The sequence below is a fragment of the Balaenoptera acutorostrata genome, chromosome 1 (genome assembly GCF_949987535.1).
Source record: "Balaenoptera acutorostrata chromosome 1, mBalAcu1.1, whole genome shotgun sequence".
In the NCBI taxonomy this organism is placed as follows: domain Eukaryota; kingdom Metazoa; phylum Chordata; class Mammalia; order Artiodactyla; family Balaenopteridae; genus Balaenoptera; species Balaenoptera acutorostrata.
Genome location: NC_080064.1, coordinates 161173880 through 161181544, shown reverse-complemented (window position 1 = coordinate 161181544; position 7665 = coordinate 161173880). Strand labels below are relative to the sequence as shown.

Genomic DNA, 7665 nt, shown 5'->3' with positions numbered 1-7665 from the left:
TTTGAGAGGCTGAAAGACTGAGTTGAGTTCTGATCTAGTCAATTTAACACAGATTGGATATCTCAACTAATTTATTTTGATCTCAAAGATTATACTATTTATATCATGTAGGACTAATATGCAGTAGAGCTGAATTATATCAAAATTTCGGGTCATAAGGTAGCAGTTATCTCTTTGCTATAAATAGCTGGTAGCTATTCCATTGTACATTTGCTAGTATAAAAAATCCTGTATTTAAAAATAGGACTTAAGAAAATTCTTTGTTATATGGAAACTAAAAACAGGCTTATACACTGTTGGAGAAAAAAGACCCTTCTCTTATATTCTCTTTTCTTTTTTTTTTTTTTTTTTTTTTTTTTTTAAGGATTTTCTTATTTATTTATTTATTTATTTATTTATTTTTGGCTGTGTTGGGTCTTCGGTTCGTGCGAGGGCTTTCTCCAGTTGCGGCAAGCGGGGGCCACTCTTCATCGCGGTGCGGGGACCGCTCTTCATCGCGGTGCGCGGGCCTTTCTCTATCGCGGCCCCTCCCGTCGCGGGGCACAGGCTCCAGACGTGCAGGCTCAGCAATTGTGGCTCACGGGCCCAGCTGCTCCGTGGCATGTGGGATCTTCCCAGACCAGGGCTCGAACCCGTGTCCCCTGCATTAGCAGGCAGATTCTCAACCACTGCGCCACCAGGGAAGCCCTCTTTTCTTTAAAAAGCACTTCTGTTTGAAACTAGTCCTTATAATGACCAGACTGTGTGATGATTTACAAAATGTTTCTGGGTTGATTTTTTAAAGCATTCAGCGTGTGTTATACGTAACAGCGTGTGTTATATGTTATAATTATATAAACTGCATTTTATTTGAAAGCTGACGTTTTGGGTAAAAATCATATATACTTGTATATGTCTCCCAGTTTGGAAGCTTACCTTGAAATAAGTATATGATTAAGAACACTTTTAGTGCACCACTTAGTAATGTTCTCCCCACAAAAAAAAAAAAAAAAAAAAAAAAAAAACAGTCTTTATTTTGTCAAAATGCATTGAGATGGTTTCAATGTACTACTTACCCTACGGCCCTCAGTGTCCCACCCCTGAAACTGGAGCAGCCAATTTGTTCTGCAGTTGTTTACCTTTGTTTTGAAAAGCTATGCATTGTATATCTATAGGTAGAGAGATAGAAGCAGGTAAAGAAATGTTTACACATAGAATTTACATAGCCATTCTCGCAAATTGCCTTGAGGTACGCTTTCCTCTTCTGTAGTTGTGTAAAACTGCATTCCACCTCAAAGATGACGATCCCACTTCACATGCCCGAACAATTTAGAAAGCATGTCTTGGATTTTTTTTTTTTTTTTTTTAATGCCCAGTAGAGATTAGGGAAACAGGCAACGACATGATGACGGATCCATGAGAAAGTACAGCACTAAATAAGAAGGAGCCCCCCTCCCGTGGAATAAAACACAAGACTACGGCAGGACAAACTTCATTCTCTACCTTCCGCAGAATCCTTTCCCAAATTAACTGAGAGTCTGCGTGAGTTCTTCTGTGCGAGGCAAAAGAGATCTTAGGTGAGAAACCCAACACACATCCCTCTAGTGCCTAGAGGGTTAAATTAGTTAGGTTTCTTTTCTCGCTTCCCGGAGCGGGGTGAGGGGGGGGGGGAGGGAGGGAGAAAAAAATATAAGAAAAAAAAGAAAAGAAAAAGAAAGAAAGAAAAGGCAGAGCCCAGTATCTACGGGCAGCGTTTCGGTCTCTGGTCCTCGCTCTCTTTTTCTCTCCCGCTCCGTTCCCAGCCCCTTCGCGTCTCTGCACCCTCAGTACCTGCCCGGCTCCGCGGCTCCTCGCAGCCTCCAGTCGCCTCCGTCCTGATTGGGCGGAGACCCCCCCAATCGGCTGCGCGCCTGGGCCGGTGGGACTGCATATGTTAAGCTCTACTTCATATTAATAAGCTCCAATCGGGGCTTTAAGTCCTTGATTAGGAGAGTGTGAGAGCTCTGGTCCCAACTGGCTGTGCCTATAGGCTTGTCACCAGGAGAACATTTGTGTTAATTGCGCTCTGCTCTGTCAAGGAAACTTTGATTTATAGCGGGGGTGCGCAAATAATGGTTGCCGGTCGCACATGGATTCGGTAGAACTTTGCCTTCCTGAATCTTTTTCCCTGCACTACGAGGAAGAGTAGGTACCTTTTTCTTTCCTTTTTAAAACTCGTCCTGGGGGTGAGAGTGTGGGGTGAACGGAATGGATCTTGGCGCACGGATTCAGGTAATGCCCTGGGTATGTCGTGCGCACGAGCGCTTGTTTGTGTCTGTCTTGTGCCTTTTGTGTTGAGGGTGATCTCCTAATTCAGTAAGTCGAGAATTGTTCTCTGACTACAATGTTACCTTTGAGGCAAAGCTCAGTGACTGTCAGTAAAACAGCTGGGTGACAGTCACTTCTTATTCAGGTGCTAAGAATAGGCACTTGGCACAAATGCTTAGTGAACTGTTAAAATGCATCTTTTACTAGGACCCATTTTCCCAAGGAAAAATGTTTTAAAATACAGGATTCAAACTGATTTATACTATTGAGTGCCTCTTATGTATTTGCAGTTTGACAGATATTTTCAGCTCCCTGTCATTTCTTACCGCGCAGAGTTAGAGGCAGAATTGCACATTTACTAATTCTCCTTCAGAGAACAATTTAAAAACTAGCCCTGTGCCATCTGGGGGCTAGAATAATGTTATTTGCATGGTTAGCATTAAGTCAGCACTTAACTGACAAATCAGTCCATTAAGTAACATGAGATTTTCACACATTATAAATATTTAAGGGGAGGAAAAAAAACACTAAAGAAGAAACAGTAGTGACTTTCTAAATTTCCCCTTGAATAGACAATGCTGAGACTGTGGATTTGTTTCATGTATCGTGTCCAGAAAATGCAGAAAAGTACTTTTGTCCTTAGATGCAGTTTAATTGGTACTTATGAATATCTTTATGCACATGGAAATATACATATTTGGATCGCTCAAGGTGGGGGACATATGAGTAGGGGGTAAAAGGAGTAAATTAGGCATTCTTGTGTAAATGAGTGGGTCATAAACTTAATTTCAACCCACCGTTGAAATATTAGTTTATCACGGGAGCTGTCACTGGTTCCTCTTTCTGTTGAGTCAGTTGTATGGCTTTGCTTTCCCATTACAGTAATACCAACTGTTATAATTCTGAAAAGAGTGCTCTTGGCAAACGTTTCTCTCTATAGACAGTGAAGAAAATATAAAACTCTCCAGAGGAGAAGGTCGTGCATTATAGGTAGATGTCCACTAGCGGTCCTTAGTGACTGCATATTGCCTTGGTTTGTAACTAAGCAAGAGATGAAAAGTGACTTGCAGTCTCAGTGGCTCCTCGTGCGTGTGAGTGTGAGTGTGTGTGCGCGTGTATGTGTGCATGCTTGCACACATACACACTCACGCAAGGGATATTAGCCGAGGGATGGATTTAGGAAGAACTGAAAGGTTGGAAGGCAGTGCTTGCGTCAGTAGAAAACACTCCAAGGAAGAAACAACCTTAAATTGTTTGGAAATAAAAATGAAAAATAAACAAAGGTAGGACTGCCCACTCAAGTGAAGTTTGAAGGTGAGCGCGCGCCGGAGGCTGTCCCACTGGAGAATTTCATATGTCTTCATGTCAGGAAGAATGCATTATCCAAGCTCACCCAATTCGAAACTTTCTCTCATAAATAAATAAACTAAACAAACTTTAACCCCCCCACCCCCACCCCCAGGCTTCTTTGTAGTTTCCTTGAATTTAACTTCTTACAGCTAATTTGAATAATTAGTTTAGATAAGCCTCTTAAAGCAGACGCATTTAAATGAAATCAGGACACATGTCCTTTTGGCTTTGGCGCAAGATTCAAACTAGCTTTCTTTTTGGCTCAATTAAAAGTCATCTTTAAAAAATACAGATTTATTGTTTGGATGCAGTTCTGATGGTTACGTGGTTCACCGGACAGACAGAAAGATCTCATGCTTAGTAACGCATCTGCCTCTCTGTCTCAATTAATAAACCACAGAATTTATACATGCTATTAATATTCATAGTAAATGTGCTGGGTTAAACCCCATCACGTGTGAGTATACATTGAAATGAAACCAGAGTTATGCAGTTTCAGAGGAGAATATTGGACAATTTCTGCTTTGGAAGCTGTTAAAAAGATTCGTGCCATTTATTGACCACCATTAGGAGAGCCTAAAATGTTAACCTATAACTATGTATTTTTTATTTTAGGAAATGTGCTAGCACATTAAAGAGAATAATACTTGAAAGCTTGTTTCACATTTAATAGCAGTAATAACTGATAGCATAAATAGATGAAAATAGTATATCTGCTCATTTTGACGTATGTGTCAGTCTAATCATTCTAAATGAGTGTGCTCGTCACATGCTTCCCTTTCAACCTCTGATGAAAATGTAACATTGACTACAGGATTATAGAGCGGACTTAATTTTACGGACTGTTTTAACAGTTGTCACAGCTGCTGGAAGAAGGAAAGGCAATTGAAACACTCCAAAACAGGCAAGGCGAGGAGGGAACGGTTCAGTAAATTTCAGCCTGATCATGGAAAGCCAGACATCCAAAATTAAACAGATTTGTGTTTTAAGATTCCTGTTTGGAGCTATGCAAGTTTTATTTTGTAAGGTTTGCTCTTTCTTTTTCAGGGTTTTGCTTCTTTTCTCTGCCTCATCTCTCCCTGCTAAAAGCTAAAAGTAAATTGAAATACAACTATCCAAAAGTAATACTATCATGTCAAAATACATGGGATAAAAATAGGCAGGAAGGAAAAATGTATGCAATGACAACAACGACAAAAAGCCTAAACCAGAGTGGATGCAATTTTTTTAAAAAGATGGGAGCTTGCCTACGTCACTTTAGATGTGATTTTCTTTGAGAACTATGAACAGAGTCTTTAAGTTTATTTTTCTAAGAAGGAATCCTTAAACTCCAGACTTGGAGCTCATATTACTTTTCCTTCCTGTTTCTTCTCTGTAAATCTGTTGAAAACACCTGCAGCCTTAAAGGTAGGGGTTTTCAGATGATTTCTTTGTGAATTGCTGGAAGTGACAACCAGCTGCACTTAGGGGTGAGTGTTCCTAAGCTGTAGAGTCTCGTAACCTTGCCCATCACATCACTAAAGTGAACAGATTAATTCTATTTCTCTAAAAATTAAATAACTACTGTACATATCCCAAACTATATATAGTCAAAATAGCCAGACAGTGTGCATTATGTAACATATGATTTTTCTCCTTGGAGTAAGCAAAACAAGTGTTCTGAGTTAATGGAATCAATGTTGGATGGGAGTGGTGAGTAAGTGCTGGGCACCCCCATGCTTCACTAGCCCTTTGTGTCAGTGTATTTATGTATTACCCTGTACAGATTGGGTGGTAAGTTTAGAAATCCTCCTTTTACAGAAAGGGCTGGAAAACAGCTTCCCATTTCCTGGTCAGAGGCAAGGGTGATGATGTTGGCTGGTTCTTATAGAGATGGGTTTCTCATCTTCATGTGTTTATGGCACTGCTGCTTTATTTACTGAGCCTAGTGTGTTGCAGCGGTAATTAACCCATGTTATTAGCAAAGCCCTTGTGAATATCCATTAATTCTCTTGCATGGATGACCATTTTTCCAGTGTTTTCCCCCCAATACGGTATCATTGTTCTTTTTTCTTTTTTTTAATTCTAAATTGATGGCCTTTGATATATTTATTTGATTTAATCTGACCTGGGATGTATATTGGCCACCTTATAAGGAATGGTATTGTAATTCAGCTTTAAAAAAAATGCTAATAGAAGCCAGAGAAAAGATTTTTTTGCTGTTCTTCTTTTCAAAGCAAAAAAGAAAATAAAGGTTTAAAAGGAAAATAATGCAGGAAATTAGTTTTAACTTCAAATTTTCCAGATCTTAGAATTTATGTTATTTTGTGCCTTTGAAGTCTTTTAATCAGATTTCTACTGAGTTAAGAATACTTTAGGCATTTTTGTAAAATATCGAGCCAGCAGAAATATACTTGTGCTTCTTGTGCTGAAAAAAGATAAGGACCATCTCATTAGCCGGGGCCATACTTTTGCAATTAATTTTAGGTCCGTGGTGCTATTCATCAAAGGGGGCAGGTAACTTCTCTATGAGTCTGTTTAACAATATTTTCACAATACCTCACTCTTGCAAGAACTGCAGACAAAGAAGAGGCCGTTCTTTGGGAAGGTAGGCATAATGCCGAACCTCAAGTCTGTATCACTTGTGAAAAATTCCTCAACATTTGTTTTAGCCTAGTGACTAAACAAAGTATTTCTTTGTTTGACTTCTAAAGTGCTCTTCAGCACTCAATGTTTTGCTTATATTATTTCAAAAAATAAATTAAAATCTGTGCTTATGGTCGATACTTTGTCATACAAGTGGCAATTGATAGCTGTGATTTCTATGACACCAATTAATATCAAATAAACTTTTGAGAATCACCTATCAAGCATTTTGAAATAAGAGGACAGCATCTCACTAGAACTTTTAAGTCATTGCAGCAGATAAGCTATGCTCTGAATTTTGCTTCCTAGCAAATTCATGGAAGAAAGAAACAATACAGTGTTGATCTGGTATAAGTGCATATGAGCTCCGGCCCTAGTCAGCTCTCTGGAGAAAATCTTTGATTACCCTGGCCCAGTTTGTTCAGTTTTTATCTCTTTTACATCCACTGGCCTTGTATTAAATTGTCATTGTCCTAAAGCACATGAGATAGAAATGAATTGCTGTTTTCTACATTCTCTGACAGTGAAATATTTAGGTTCTCTTTCTCCAATCATACTTATGTGTGTATTTGATAGCCCAGGGATGACATCCAGCATCTCTGCCGCTTGACATGTTTTCTTACTGCATTTTGTGTGTTTTGCTGTTGATTATTGTTTTCATAGCCATGTGTATACGGATGCCCATGGTCTATACCATTATTATAAATAAAGATACACATACGCTACTTTAAAATCCAAAGCAGTCAGTAGAATATACCACACACACGTGTGTGCCTTTGTGTGCATGTATAGTATGCATGTGAAATACATACATATACATGGGAAGAGATGTATGTAGAATATAGGTATGCTGCGAGAGTGATCATGTATATTTATATAATAAAGTAGATCTCAAGTATTTTTCTAATCAGTTAGTGTCCAGTTAAATTTGCCATGCATAATTTTAACCTGGAATTAGTATTTCAGGTATTTACCAAGTCTGATTTTCAACTAAATTGGTTTAACTACTATGTAACAGACAGGTAACAGGTCACCTAATACATTAATTTGTTTCTGATTTTATAAATTGTTAATTATTATCATTTTAAAATTCAATATCTAGAAATCATAAATAATTTGTAAAATAGGAAATAAGCCACTAGCACTAAATACATAATTTAATGGTTTGGGCCCATATCCAAGAAACAGTTTTGAATTAGCTCTTGGCTACACTGTTTTCTTATACAGTTGGGCCTGACAAATATATCTAAATGTAAACATGATAGCTTTTAAATAAATGCAAAATATAAATTTCACTTATCCTCACTATGTAAATGTCATTTTCTTTTTGTTTTTGCTAAAAACACATAAAGAAAATTAATAAGTATTATATCCATATAAAGTACATCATAGATTTCTGAATTT

The 7665-nt window shown here is 38.2% G+C and overlaps 1 pseudogene; it reads left to right on the top strand.

The window, feature by feature from the left end:
• The first annotated feature begins 1893 nt into the window (after positions 1 to 1893).
• Positions 1894 to 7665, top strand: part of LOC102997950 (estrogen-related receptor gamma-like) — a 67196-nt pseudogene continuing 61424 nt past the window's right edge.